Raw genomic sequence first — 16,074 nt, forward strand, 5'->3', positions numbered from 1 at the left:
CGTTTCACATGAACCAACCTATTGTGGTGCCAGTGGCTACTGACGCCTTTGAGGAATCGAAGTCTCTAGATGTGGTCAGAGCTTTGAAAATTTATGTAGCCAGAACGGCTCAGATTAGGAAAACGGAGGCTCTGTTTGTCCTGTATGATCACAACAAGATTGGGGCTCCTGCTTCCAAGCAGACTATTGCATGCTGGATCTGTAATACGATTCGGCAAGCTCACTCTACGGCTGGATTGCCGTTACCGAAATCGGTGAAGGCCCATTCTACCAGAAAGGTGGGCTCATCCTGGGCGGCTGCCCGGGTTGTCTCGGCGTTACAGCTTTGCCGAGCAGCCACTTGGTCGGGTTCAAAACTTTTTTAAAGTTTTACAAGTTTGATACCCTGGCTAAGGAAGACCTCTTGTTTGGTCAATCGGTGCTGCAGAGTCATCCGCACTCTCCCGCCCATTCTTGAGCTTTGGTATAAACCCCATGGTTCTTGAAGTGTCCCCAGCATCCTCTAGGACGTAATGGGATTTTAATACCTACCGGTAAATCCTTTTCTCTTAGTCCATAGAGGATGCTGGGCGCCCGTCCCAGTGCGTACTGTATCTGCAGTCATTGGTTATGGTTACACACGTGTTGTGTTGCGGTTATAGTCAGCCTGTTGCTGTCATTATTCATGCCGTTGCATGCGTTGGGTTAAATGCCATGTTGTATGGCATGTTTGAGGTGTGAGCTGGTATGTATCTCACCTTAGTTTAAAACAAAATAAATCCTTTTTCTTCTAAGTGTCCGTCTCCCTGGTCACAGTTCCTATAACTGGAGTCTGGAGGAGGGGCATAGAGGGAGGAGCCAGTTCACACCCCTTTTAAAGTCTTAAAGTGCCCATGTCTCCTGCGGATCCCATCTATACCCCATGGTTCTTGAAGTGTCCCCAGCATCCTCTACGGATTAAGAGAAAAGGATTTACCGGTAGGTATTAAAATCCTATTTTTTTGTTTATAGTGCTGCACTATTATTCTCCTACGTGCGTGTTTTCTCAGATTACACAGTCCTGTGTGCTGAGCGTGCTACTATGTTTTTCTCGCTATGGTCTTCTGTATATTTAGCCAGCTGCACAATACCACTTCCCTAGTTCTGTCCACTGGATGTCTTTTGCAGGATCTGTCTTATTTCTACATGTACTGGGAAATGCAAGCCTGTCAATGATGTTTAATAGTGTCATTTTATGCCCAACTTAATGCATTGTCACTACTGTAATTGGTTACTTACGGTAACTGTACTGCTGATCACTCAGTGAATTGTTGATGGGATGGTTCTGTTTCCATTGGGGCTGTCACCCAGGATCAATTCACAGGTGAGAAGCCTGGAATCTATGGAACATTGGGGGTCATTCCGACCCGTTCACACGCTGCTGTTTGTCGCAGTGGTGCGAACGGGTCGGGCCTGCGTGGTGGACGCAATGTGCACGCGCGTCGTTGCCCAGCAACGGCCGTCGCCGGGCAACGACCAGAAGAACGAATAAAGCGACTGCTGGAGCGATTGCAAGAAGATTGACAGCAGGAAGGCGTTCCAGGGCGGCAACTGACCGTTTTCTGGGAGTGGCGAGTCAAACGCAGGCACGTCCAGGCGTTTGGAGGGCGGATGTCTGACGTCAATTTTGGGACCTGCATCGCTGGATCGATCGCACAGGGTGAGTAACTCTTACTCTGGTCTTTTACAGGAAACTTTTTTTGCATAGCAGGGCTGCACTAGCGTTTGCAGCCTCGCTATGCAGAAATACACTCCCCCATAAGTGGCGTCTATTTGATTGCACGGGCAGCAAAAAGTTGCTATGTGCGATCACCTCGGAATGACCCCCATTATACATATCACTGTTGTGCACCTGTTCATTATCTTTACACTTAGCTTGATAGTCATCACCAGCCTATACCAGTGACGTGCAGTGGGGTGAGGCAGAGCCTTTCCTATCTTACTAACGTTTGTGCCAGAGTTTTGACTGTATAAAGTATATGAAAAATACAAAGAATATGTTAAAAATATCTTCGTTGTATTATTCTAATCATTTTTATAGTCAAATCTCTGGAGCAAAAAGTCTATGCAGGTGAGGCAGTGCCTCACCTGTGTATCTTTTCTGCCCATCCCTGATCAAAACTCGCCAAATGTCCAGGAGTTTATACTGCTACACCTGTGTATAATGCCCAGATGTACGCTTTGGCTCATACATTGTGTATAAATCTGGCTCTAATACTAACCAGTGCCTCCTGAGAAATTTACCTCACCGCACGTCCCTGGCCTATACTTGGCGCAAATGATAAGGTTGGAAATAGGCATATTTACATTTCCATTCAACTCTACATGGTTCTCAGTCCCATCGACGGCCTATGTGAGAAAGCCCAGTCGCAAGTGGTAAATGCACTGAAATGTGTGTGACTGCATCTCCAGTACTTGCGTATGCTGATTATGGAGAATGCGCAGTGCAAGAACAGGCTGAACTCTGGACTGTGATGTAGTACAGAGTGAAATCTGACTCGTGGCCACAGGCCGTCTCAATCCTAGATGGATGTTTTCTCATTGCAGTGGGGATGGACGTTGGAGGCCGAAGGTAATTTTCCCATTGACTTGCAGGTATTTAATGGTCACCAGCCATTGGTTGCTGCTTTCCAATGCCTATCTAATTGCTGACAGCTGAGGACATCCGTCAGTGGTATCCTCAGCTCAGCAAAAGTGCACATGCCCAAAGCTATGAATGCGTCTGTACATTCGCAAAGTATAACAATCAGTGATTACACCATCGGATGTTGTCAGCCATTGCATCATTGGATTTGATGTCTGAACTCTGTCAACTATTAGATACCAGGCTTCCAATGTCCAAACCTGCATTGCACTTCTAAGGAATCAGAATCAAACTACTTATGCTGCTTTCAGATCGCAAATGCGGGATCCTACCCGGTAAGAGAAACGTGTCCTTACCGGGTGGGATCCGGCATTTGCTCTCCTCTGCTGGCTTTCCGACCCGGCAATATACCGGGTCGGTTGCCATAGCAGCGGGGGGCGCAGCAGCAGCGGGGGTGGAGGCGGCGCTGGGAGATGAGCTCATCTCCTGCGCCGCCTCTCCCTATGCTGTGAATGGGAGCCATGTCGCATCGGAACGGCTTCCATTCACACTGCACCTGACCCGGTATTCAACCCGGTAATAACCCTTCTTTTTAACCGGGTTGAATTACTGGGTCAGGCGACCCGCTAATTCGGGAAAGGCGCTTTCACATCGCACACTGACCCGTTTCGACACGGCAATATACCGTGTCGATACCGGGTTATTTGTGCGATGTGAAAGGGGTATAAGATTACAAATGGCTCTCTTGCTACTCTTTACACTGTTTGGAGAATAGTCTGTTGTGCTGGATCCTCACAGTGCTCTGCGGTGGAAAATAGTCCATTGGTGTATCTGTTGGCAGCGAGGGGCAGAGGATGTCAGTACTGCAGACACAGAGGAAATACATAGTAATAATTTTACATCTTCAAAAGTTTCTCCTTCCCCCTTTTTTTTTTTTTTTTTTCTTTACTTTTGGAATCTTTACTGTACAGCTACAGTTAAACACCCTAGGAATACACATTCATAATACTTTAATCCAAAATATATACTTATTTTCAGATTTAGGTAGAGGACCAATTTGAGAATGTTTACATTCTGTGTACTGTAAGAGGTGAATAGTACTGCCCATGAGAGGGGTATCCTGTCATTATTACATAGTATTCAGAGACGTGGACTAATCCAGATGTATTTTGGGATATAAAAGGACATTTCAACTAAGATGAGACGCTAATACTGTGTGCCGTGGCTCCCTGGGGTGCCTCGGGACACTTGCAGTGGTGCCCTGGGTTGGTGGTCCAGGACCAATTCAAATTATTCATAGTCCATATAATAGGCAAAACCAGTGCTGGTATGCTGCCAGTCATAAAATATGTGGCCAGACAGAAGCAAATCTTGTCCCTCACCACACAACTGACCCTAAGGATGACATATAAATGCGATCTACTTAATGTAATATTTCTTCCTAAATTTCTCAATAAGAAATTTTTGGCCTAGGGGTGCCGTGAAAAAAGTCTGATATTCTAGGGCGCCGTGATTCAAAAAAAGTTTGGAAACCACTGCGCTAATAGATAAATGACTTCCATGTTTTTGTTTTTTATACCTCACATCTTTTTAAGTTGGGGAATTGAGACAAGTATGTATGCTGCTGCTTTGTGCACAAGAAGGGGGCACAGTTATTGGTCAGTCCTGTCTAGATGGCATGACTTACAGCTCAATCGTTACTGCTCAAGTGAAATCACACAGTTGAGAGGTGCTGTATAGGAGGAGGGCTTGGAATTGAAGGTCAATAACCCTTAATATGAGAATGGGTTAGAGACATTGAAGGACCAAAAGGCGATCATATCTGTCTAATGGCCCATACACATGGTGAGATCCGGGCTGTGCCTGATTCTCACTATGCGACAGGGGCTAGGTCGACACATAGTCAGTATTATAGGCACACTCATTATGTGCTTGCGATACTGACTATGGGGGTCATTCTGACCCGTTCGCTCGCTGCGTTTTCACACAGCAGAGCAAACGGGTCCCTGCTGCGCATGCGCCGGCGCCTTTGTGCGCCAGCGCATGCGGGACGGCCGTAGCAGGATTGACAGGCACAGGCGATCGATGGGCGTGAGGGGGCGAAATGGCGGCGTTTGGCCGTCGTTTCGTAGGCGCGGTCTGGCCAACGCAGGCGTGGCCGGACCGAATGGGGGGCGGGCCGCAGCGGCTGCGTGACGTCATACACAGCCGCTGCAGGCCAGGGAGCGAGGAGTAGCTCCCGGCCAGCACGCTAAAGCTGCGCTGGCCGGAAGTTACTCCTGAAGTGCAAAGGCATCGCCGCTGTGCGATGCCTTTGCACTTCTGCGAGGGGGGCCAGACTGACATGCGGGGCGGACTAGCCCCGTGCTGGGCGTCCCACCGCATGTTGGGAAAGTTGATCGCAGCTGTGCAAAATTTTGAACAGCTACGATCAGCTCGGAATGACCTCCTATGTGCGATTTTGGCTAAGTGTCAATTTTGACTATTTCTATAGAGATAGACTGTGCAGGCAAGTCAATTTTGACTATCTATTCTTGCGATGCTGACTGCACGGGACCGCGCATCGGCATTCAATCGGGATCGCAAGGTGACTTTCACCTTGCGATCTGCACTAACTTTTCTTAAGATTTTGACTATATAGTCAAACTCGTAAGAAAAAATCTCACCGTGTGTACACACCATTACTTTCTTGTAGTGTTGTTTCTTATAATGAACCTCTTATATTTAGTAGGCTATTTCATTAATGTGATTTAGCTATTTGAACAAACTGTTTTTCGAACATCCTCCCCCTAGTGGCTACATGTGCAAACGTTTTTTTTTTGTTTTTTTAAACAAAGATATATGAAAATCCAATTTTTCAGTTAGCCACTAGGGGACACTGGCACAAGTTCAAGACTGTGGGTGATGATGGTGGCTTTACAGGGAGCTGGCACTTTAAATAAACTAAGAAGTGAAACAGGCTCCTCCCCCTCTATCCCCCAATCATCCCTCAGTTTTGAATTTGTGCCGAGGGAGCTGGTCACTGCTGACTGAGCTCCAGCTTAGTTACAATCTGTTTAATTTTATCTTCTTTTATTTTATTATATTTTATGTTGGAGAGTGAGTGTCAGGCTCCGGAGCCTTACCTGCGGCGGGTGCTCCCGCAGGTTACCATCCCGCTGGTTGGCGCGGCTGCGGCGGGAGGAAGCTGCTGTCAGCGGTCCTTCTGGGCGGATGTGCGGCTGCCAAGGGCCGAGGGTCTGGAGAGCTGGGCGCTGCGGCGGGGATCGCTGCGGTAAGGTCCTCTAGTGGTGACACAGTATAGTGTGTCAGAGACAGAAGCTGGCTAAAGCTGTGTGCTAACAGCTAAGTATGTCTTCTGTGCTGGGGGCAGCCATGTTGGAGACCAGAGTATTACCAATGAAGTTCCCAATCTGTGTCCAGCCAATCCTGCGTGTTCTCCCCTTACAAAAGGGGGCTGGCTCAGAGGGAGAGTGCCAGTGCTTCATGTTACCTCCTTGTGAAAGGTTCTCCAGCTCTTCTAGTTCCCTGGTCCTGGTTGCTCTCATCCATTGGTTACCTAAATGCTGCTGCAGTCCTGCTGTCTAAGTCCGTTGCCACTCGTGGAAGCGCTCACGGGGTCCCAGGTCGTAGAGGAGCTCCAGGTGCTAACGGCGGTTCCCGCAGACATCTTCATTTCTTCAAAGTCCAAGTTCTTCAGCCTCGTCTTTCAATCACAAACCACAGTCCTCATTTCTTCAAAGTCCAAGTTCTTCAGCCTCGTCTTTCAATTACAAACCACAGTCCTCATTTCTTCAAAGTCCAAATTCTTCAGCCTCGTCTTTTAATCATAAAACACAGTCTTCAGTTCTTCTTTACCGGAGTTCTTCAGCTTCACTCTTCAAGTCATTTAACCATAGACTCTATTTCTTCCAGTTTCTTCAAAAGCTTCAATATTTGTGTACAGCCTGATTATTCATTAAAACTACAGTTATCTTCCTACAAAGTCCTCCTTTTCTTTACGCCCTCTGGCCAATGATTAACACTCAGGCTTCCACTCCATGAGGAGGAATTACATTCAGCCACCTCATTTACTCTCCTCACAGGTAGTGGTCCCTTCAGCCAAAACTCGGTTGTCGGAACCCAAACTTACGCCGAGCGTGACAGTGAGTCTCTTTAAGCCTCTGGTCCCTTCACCACTTAATTAGAGAAGTGGGGTCCGGGTTGACTCGGCAGCATCAAGCTGCCACAGAGTGCAGCATTTGTGAGAGAAACACTGTCTCTGTCTGCACGGCCGCGTCCTCCTGAGGCTCCGGAAGGGTGAGTGTATCACTCCTATACAGGAGCTTTCAGCGCAAAGCGGCCATCCCCCCTGCAGCTCCCCCTTCACTCTGGGTCCGCTCAGCAGACAGTAGTATGCACGCTGACTGCGCACAGCAGGAGATAGCTGCAGCGTGGTCTCTCTGATCAGGTAGCACTGACCGCACAAGCACAGGGGGGAAGAGCCAGCGGTGTGGTCTCCCGCTGACCACGTACATGGAGGAATCAGTGGGGCCGCGGGGTCTCTATGCACAGCTGTGCGGTCTCCCGCTGGCCACATACACGGAGGAATCAGCGGGGTCTCCATGCGCAGCGGCGTGGTCTACCGCTGACGGGACACTACAAGGGGGGACAGAGCTTCTGTGGCTCCATATACTGTAAGTATGCAGAGACCGCAGGGGGGAACTCATTTTGGGGACGATTCATGCAGCAGAGAAAAGCCCTGTTTTGCGTTAAACAGGGCTTTTCTCTGCTTACCGCAATTCACAGAGCGGGTTACCGCGGAGAACGTTATTACTTCTCCAGCGGTCTTCCTGCTCTGTGCTGGAATCGCAGTACCATACACTTGTATGGTATCTGCAATTCATGTAGAAGCGGAAAGCTCAGCTTTCCGCTTCTCTTCTCTGTGCCGCTTCGCCACCTGAGGATGGCGTAGTATCAACCTGCCTGACGCTAAGCCTGTTCTTTCCCCTGCTTCGGTACTAGCCGCTCCGTCCCGCAAGCTCCGCCCCTTTTACCCAGCTCGCACTGCTTCCGGCTTGTGAGGAATCTCCTTAGCAACCACTTGACGGGCAGCTCGCCAAGCATGAGGTGCGCATGCGCCAGAGGCAGATCGGCGTAGTAGGCACGGCAGAAGCAGAGAAGAGGACATCGTGGACGGCCAGTTTAGCACTACGTGACAGAGTTCAGGAAGGGATTAATGAATTGCGGTAAAGATAAGTTAAAAACCCGCACATACGAATGCGATGCTTGGTGATAAGTTAGACCAAAACATTGCATTTGTACATGAATAGACCCCTAAATGTCAGTGCAGCAGCGATGCTTCTAACTTCACAGCCTGCTGACTATACACACAGCACAGCTTCCATTTAGTTTATTACCAGTCAAAATGGTGCTACATAGGACCATTTGAGATGGATGCCACTAAAGTGTGGGGGAGGGGGGGGGGGTGGAGTTAGCGGGCTTTCTGTCTGTCAATCACTACAGGTCTCCTCCACTAGGCAGTACTCTAATTGGAAACAATGTGTGTTCTCTCTCCACAGAAACAGGTGCATTACTTCAGAATGCCAAGAACCTAAAAGCCTGCACAAAGAATACAGGCTGGGACTGAGGGAATTAGAATAGGAGAGTATTACAAATATTATACCTCCTCTATTCTTCTGATATCTCTCCCTTCTCTCTGTCTACATCATTCAGAGTGCTGGTGTACATGTATCTCGACGCTGTCCGTCACAATGGCAGGCAAGGGACCAGCGAACAAGGCATTACAAAAATTGTTTGTCTGTGCGAAGTGTAACAAAAAATCTCACACAGATGACTCCTCTATGTGAAGCATGTGCTTCAGAGACTGCAGTACTAAATCCGTCCCAAGACGCTAATTTTCCCCCCTGGGCGGTAGCGCTCACAGGAACCATTTCTCAATTACATACTGAGGTGGCTGCCTTACAGAAGACTCGTGAGACGGTTAGGGATATACCTCAGGATGAGGTACCCTCTTTGGCTACGGAACCACCCTGGGTGGCTGGACTAGCCAAGTCGGTAGAAGGTCTCACAAAGCGCTTGGACACGTCCAGTAAACAACCGCAGACTGTGTCTAAGAAATGCCCAGTACCATTAATTCTTCAGTCCGATAAATCCGGGGAAGAGCTTCTCTCTCAGGATGAAGCTGAAGTGGACGATCGAGAGTTGGGTGAAATTACTTATGTGGATGACGAAGTTACACTGGAACCTTCTCAAGGCGTTGAACCTCTTATTTTGGCTATTAGACACGTTTTGAACATTTCCGAAACAACGACACCGGATACGGCGTTAATTGGTAGAAAACAGCATTCAACTGGATGATCAACTGACAGGCTTGGAAAAACCTGGACAAGCAGTTTCAGATGCCCGAAAGATTACTAAGTATTTATCTGTTTCCATCGACTATGACTATGAGTGGACTCCTCTCTATCCAGGTTGTCCAAGAAGACGGCATTACCTGTTCCGGGTGCAACTTCGCTGAAGGACCCGTCTGACCGGAAGCTGGACACCATGTTGAAGTCCATCTATTTGGCCGCAGGTGTCTCACTTAGACCAACCTTGGTAAGTTCCTGGGTGAACAAGGCAGTGGAACATTGGGCCACTAAATTGATAAAGGACTTACAAGAGGGAGTTCCGTTAGAAGAAGTAGTGATCTTAGCGGAACATATTAAGGAATCGCCTATATACCTAGGAGAAGTGGCTAGAGATATCGGACAAACTAATTCAAGAATCTCAGCAGCAACTATTGCAGCCAGAAGAGTTATTTGGCTTCGGTCATGGCAAGTGGACGCTGAGTCAAAAAGAGCGGCAGAAGCACTTCCGTTTACAGGTGACATTCTTTTTGGAAAGGAACTAGACTCATTAATTTCTCAAGCTACGGGTGGTAAGTCTACCTTCTTACCAACCCTTCCGCCTCCACCTAAGCGCTCTTATACTGGAACTTCCTTTCGTTCCACTCAACCTCTTAGGGGACGTGATGGATCTACACCCTTGCGAGGTAGAGGTTGTGGCAAGCAACCAAACATTGCTCGTCGTCAAGACCCAAAGCCTGCAGAAAAGGCCATGGCATGACGGTCTCCCCTCCCACCGGGGCCCAAGTACGGTGGAAGCTCGGCTTCGAAACTTTCAGGATGCCTGGTTCAAGATATCAGACAATGCATGGATTCGAAATATCATCTCCCAAGGGTACAAGTTAGATTTCAAAGTTCTGCCGCCAAATAAATATTTGACAACAAGTCTTCCACTTCTGGAAAAACGTTTGGCCCTTCAAGGTGCAATACAGTCCTTGGTAGAATCGGCTGTGTTAATGCCGGTTCCACTGCTTCAACGAAAGAAAGGTTACTATTCCAATATTTTTGTAGTACCAAAACCAGACGGTACTGTATGACCAATTCTGAATCTGAAATCATTAAATCAATTTCTGTCTTATTATTAAGATGGAGTCACTCAACTCAGTGATTTCGAGCCTGGAACCCAAGGAATTCATGATATCTCTAGACATCAAGGATGCATAGCTCCACATTCCGATATGGGAACCACACCAGGTGTTTCTCAGGTTCGCGATTCAACAGGATCATTTTCAGTTCAGAGCCTTACCATTTGGCCTGTCCACAGCACCCAGGGGGTTTACTAAGGTCATGTCGGTGATGATTGCTCACCTCAGATCATTGGGAGTCACAATAATATCATACCTAGACAACCTCCTCAAAGCTCCATCGGATCTCATTCTCCAGGAGCATGCTCTTTTAACATACAATGTGTTAGTGGAACACAGATGGATAATCAATTTTCGGAAATCCAACCTTCAGCCGTCACAGCGTATACAGTTTCTCGGTGTGATCCTGGACACCAACGTCCAGAAAGTTTTTCTGCCTCAGGACAAAGCTCTGGGTATACAGAAACTGATCCAAGCGGTTCTCAAGCCAAGACTTTCGCTTCTTTGGTGGCTTCAACTGCACAATCTCAATACGGGCAGGCGGTTTGGTGTATGGGACTGGACGCTCCTAACGACAGATGCCAGCCTCAGGGGATGGGGCGCGGTTGTGTTGGACTTCCATCTTCAAGGCCATTGGTCTCCACAGGAAGCACGGTTACCAATAAATGTGTTGGAACTGAGAGCGATCTACAATGCGCTGGTACAAGCTGCCCAAGTCCTGCAAAGCGTTAAAGGTTTAATCAGACAACGCGACTGCTGTAGCGTACGTAAACAAGCAGGGAGGAACTCCGTTGCCAAGTGATGCGAGAGGTGACACGCATTCTCCAGTGGGCAGAACTCAACTCTGTAGTCCTCTCAGCAGTATTCATTCCAGGAGTAGACAATTGGGAAGCAGACTACCTCAGCCGTCAGGATTTACATCCGGGAGAATGGGCACTTTACCCAGCGGTGTTTGACGCTCTGACACAGCGCTGGGGGTATCCAGAGGTGGATCTTATGGCGTCCCGTCTCAATCATCAGCTTCCTCGATACATCTCCAGAACATGGGATCCTCAGCTGTAGACGCTCTGGCCGTGCCTTGGCCGTACGACCTAGTAAACGCGTTTCCTCCGTTCCCTCTATTGCAGGCATGTCCAACCTGCGGCCCTCCAGCTGTTGTGAAACTACACATCCCAGCATGCCCTGACACAGTTTTGCTGTCAGAGAATGCTAAAGCTGTGTCAGGGCATGCTGGGATGTGTAGTTTCTCAACAGCTGGAGGGCCGCAAGTTGGACATGCCTGTTCTATTATCTCGAATTCTCAAGAGAATCAAACGGGAGTCAATCACGGTGATCTTGGTGGCACCAGATTGGCTTCGGAGAGCTTGGTTTTCAGACCTGCGCCTTCTGCTAGCGGACGATCCTTGGTGTCTACCTCTGCGTACGGATCTACTCCAACAAGGGCCCTTCATGCATCCAGATTTACCACGACTACATTTAACGGGATGGCTCTTGAGGCAGACATCCTGAAACGCAAAGGATTCCGGAATGTGTGATTCCCACTATGTTGCGTGCACGAAAACCTGTTGTGGCAGGCCATTACCATCGCATCTGGCGATCTTATATCTCTTGGTGTGACCGAAAAGGTTTTCAATCAGATTCTTTTCGTCTCTTATGGTTCTTGCTTTTTATCCAGGCAGGTTTAGATTCCGGACTTCATCTAGGATCCTTGAAAGTTCAGGTATCTGCCTTACCGGTTTTCTTTCAGAAACGCCTGGCGCTCTTTCCGGATGTGCAAACTTTCCTACAAGTGGTCCTTCGGGTACAGCCTCCATTTGTTCCCCCTACAGCTACTTGGGACTTGAATCTGGTGCTGGATTATCTACAGTCACCCTGTTTTGAACCCTTGGAAGAAGCAGATCTTAACGATCTTACTTGGAAGACTATTTTTCTCCTAGCCATAGCTTCAGCCGGAGGGTGTCTGTATTAAGTGCCTTATCTTGTAAGCCTCCTTACTTGATTTTTGTCCTGATAGGGCTGAGTTGAGAACATATGCTTCTTTTCTTCCCAAGGTCATGTCGGCTTTTCATATCAATCAGCCAATTGTGGTACCGTCCTTGCAGGAGGACTCTGGGACATCTTCTTCTCTGGATGAAGGGAGGACGTTGAAGATCTACGTGGAATGAACAGCACCGTTACGAAAGACTGATGCTTTATTCGTGCTTTATGATCTCCTGTGTCGAGGGTGGCCTGCTACTAAGTAGACCTTGGCCCGCTTCTGTTAACTATTCGTCATGCCTATATACATCAATCTAGTCAGCCTCCATTATCCATTGCTGCACACTCTACGCGCTCAGTTGGGTCTTCGTGGGCCGCTATAGAGGGGCTACCACGTCTCAACTCTGTAGGGCAGCCAGTTGGTCCAGTATCCATACGTTTGTCAAATTCTACTAGTGTTTGATACCTTTGTGGCTTCATCTTCACGTTTTGGCCGCCTTGTTTTGCAAGTTCCCCAGCGATCTCCCGTCCAGGGGGGAAACTTTGGGATGTCCCAACAGTCTCGAACTGGTGCCAGTGTCTCCTAGTGGCTGACTGAAAAAGGAGGATTTTGGCACTTACCGATAAATCCCTTTGTCGGACACCATAGGGGACACTGGCCTCCCGCCCATCGCTGTTTTCTTGCCTTCATTGTTGTTCTGTTGTGTTTAATTGTTATATGCTCTCTTCCCTTGTTTAGTTCTGTTCTCTTGTTCCCGTCTCGTCTCGGCTAATTCTTAACTGGGGGATGACGGGGGATAGAGGGGGAGGAGCCTGTTTCACTTCTTAGTTTATTTAAAGTGCCAGCTCCCTGTAAAGCCACCATCATCACCCACAGTCTTGAACTTGTGCCAGTGTCCCCTATGGCTTCTGAAAAAGGGATTTATCGGTAAGTACCAAAATCCTCCTATAAAGTACTAATTTGTGGCTTAAGGGCGAGCCAGGAATCTTGCAAGGAATATGTATAAATATTGCAGGAATGTATTAATATTCGGGTGAATCACTTCGTACTTCTATTGTCGGTGAAGGCTTTCATGAATGCGAGAGCCTTCATATCCTGCCAGTCTTTCTGTACTGTGCAGGAGCGCTATCCTGCACTAAGCCTCACCCGACATCGGCATCACACCAGACGGAGACTGACACAACAGCATCATACAGTAGGTAAGTGTTATCGTAACTTTGTTTTTATTCGGCTGTTACAATAAAAACAAACTTACATATGAGCTGTCAGACACAAGTCATTGCAATGGCTCTGGCTGTGCACCCATGGCAGCGGAGATGGGGAGACTGGGGCGGTCTACAAAGATCTATTTGCCAGGCACAGCACACAGGAGAAAGAGGGGAGGCATCTGCTGAACAGAGACCAGCCCCTGCGTGCTAATGCTGTCTAAAGAAGATGATGTTGGTTTAGTGAGGCTCCGTCTGTTATTTTTTTCACAATTTGACAATGGTAAATCTCACTTGATCACATTTCCCATTACAGGTATGGGAAATGTGATCACGATTCTAATTCTAATCATATGTGAATTTTAGGCATGGTGAAGATTTTTGCAACATCTCTCCCAAAAGCCCTTTGATATATTTAAATGAAACTGAAATAATGTAAAGAGGGTGAAAACGTTTGTTTTCACATTATTTTAGTTTAAAAAAATCCATTCCAAATGTGCCTTTTATGGTAGAGACTCATATTCTTTGAATAGATGCATGAGCTAATTGTTCCTACTCCTTCCTAGAGCATGGCAAAGGAAAGGAAATCTAGATAAGTCCTAAGACCAAACAAAATCTTATGGGGCAGATGTATTAACCTGGAGAATGCATAAGGAAGTGATAAACCAGTGATAAGTACAAGGTGATAAACGCACCAGCCAATCAGCTCCTAACTGCATATTGGAGCATATTGGCTGATGAGTTTATCACTTTCTTATGCCTTCAGCAGGTTAATACATCTGCCCATTCTTCTATAAACACCTAGGCAATAGGTGGTGCACCTTACATAGCAGAAGAGGACTTCTTATTCAAGCATGCTTATGGATATTAGTTTCTATGATCAACACGTGTCTAAAATAAATTTTCTGTTTTATAGCCCACAGATATCTGCTGTATTTGGAGAGCTCTAGCCAGTGTTGTCTATAGACCAGAAGTGCAACAGTCATATATGAAGATAAAAGAAAGGCAAGGCCCATTAAAATCTTACGTGGAATGGACAAAGCTATAAATATAATGTTAAAATAAAATTTGTAATCAAATATATAATACATACAGAAATCCACCACACTTGCCATTCCTAGGAACGGGGTACATACCTGCACTCGCCACTCCCAGGGATCTCAGCACTCACCGTAGTAAGCTCACTTACCTTAATACATAAATAAAAAATTGAGTTTTGGTTCATGGATTGTACAATGCTTTACTTTAAACCTGTGTCAGCTGCTTCCTTGGTGGTAATTTAGGAGCTGTGTTGGTGACTCTCACCTTTAGAAGCCATAAGTTAGTTGGCAGGTGAGCTTTGAACCAGGTAGCACATTTTCAGTTTGACTCTGATGTGATAGCAGTTGACAGGCTTGATAGAGTACGACTTGCAGTGAAGTAGGGTCCCCTGATGTTGGACTGCAAGCTGAAATGTATTTTACAGTCCATGAACCAAGATCCCATTATTTATTTGAGCTTACTATGGTGAGTGCTGAGCTCTCTGTTATGTATAATTTTTATTTTATTTTTCTGTGTGTTTCATTTTGCACATTATGACATAACTTCAAATTTAGAAATCTAGACAGTTCTGCCTCTTAAGGTATGTACACACGGTGAGATAAATCTGTAAGATTTTGACTATATAGTCAAAATCTTAAGAAAAGTTAGTGCACATCTCAGGGTGTTAGGCAACTTGCGATACAGATTCGATCCCGATGCGCGCTCCCGTGGGGTCGGTATCGTAAGGCTAGATAGACTGCAGGAAAGTCAGTCTTGACTATCTAGTGTACTATCTAGTACAAAGTATAGTCAAAATCGTACATAAACAAAATCTCAAGCACAGATAGTCAAAATCTGTACTACCTGGGCTCTGGGGGAGTTCAAGGGAAATCACATAGTCAAAATCGGACACAGCAAGGATCTCACCGTGTGTACACACCATTACATCTCATCTCAATAAGAATCCATTTTCTCCTCCCCATTGTCAGCTGTTAGTTGCTCCATGGAAATGCAATCCTTTTTGTAATCGCAAAAAGCCTGATAACTGAAAATAGTAATCTCTTTACTTTTTTTTTATTCCTGTGCCTATAGGCGCATACACACTTGCAGAGAAAAGGATTGCCGCGGCTCATTTTCACCCTACCTGAGCGACGTCATTCATTTTCTCGTCAAGCGTGTATGCCAGCGACGATGAGCGATGTCGTCCAGGAGCTGCCTGTATGGCCCAGCCGTGGCGTGACGTCACTGAGCGATATGGTCGTCATATCACTTATTGTGTATGCCCTGCCCAGGAGAGGGAAACACTAGGTGACGTCGTTCGTAGAGCACTTTGCCTAGTGTGTACCTACCTTTTAGTTTTATTGTTTGTTTTTTTTGTTTTTTTAAATAAGCCATTTTAAATGTGTATGAAATATATTTATAGAATACACAGGTGGCATTGATATGTGTAAATATCCATCCAATCGGTGAGCTCTGGCGTCATTACTTGGAAGAGTAACATCTGCTGTCCATCACTTCCATATGTATCAATTATTAGAAATATTGCACCTCCTGCTGTAGGATATTAGTAGTCGGCTCTCATTTCTCTGGCCTGTACAAAAGCCCTTTTTGTAACTGAATTCCTCAGTGACTTCTTAGATCCTTGTAATTTAGAAATGATGAAAACATTTCTTACCCTGACACCTTCCCTCCCAGCTATTCAGTATAATAGATCCCTTACCTGGATTTCACGTTCTCACTGCTGCTGTCCTCTGTGTTCTATGTAAATGAGCGCAAAGTAACTGTTTTAGCAATC

At 46.7% G+C, this 16,074-nt stretch overlaps 1 protein-coding gene across 2 annotated transcripts in view; it reads left to right on the top strand.

The window, feature by feature from the left end:
* Positions 1-16,074, top strand: part of CMC2 (C-X9-C motif containing 2) — a 49,807-nt gene that overhangs the window by 5,192 nt on the left and 28,541 nt on the right. The window contains exon 2 of one of the 2 annotated variants that reach the window (XM_063945369.1): positions 14,176-14,264. The exons of the other annotated variant lie outside the window; for it this stretch is intronic. The gene's annotated coding sequence lies outside the window, so the exon portion shown is untranslated. The remainder of the gene's footprint in view (positions 1-14,175; positions 14,265-16,074) is intronic. 2 annotated transcript variants of the gene reach the window in all.

The sequence above is a fragment of the Pseudophryne corroboree genome, chromosome 11 (genome assembly GCF_028390025.1).
Source record: "Pseudophryne corroboree isolate aPseCor3 chromosome 11, aPseCor3.hap2, whole genome shotgun sequence".
NCBI classification, from domain to species: Eukaryota; Metazoa; Chordata; class Amphibia; order Anura; family Myobatrachidae; genus Pseudophryne; species Pseudophryne corroboree.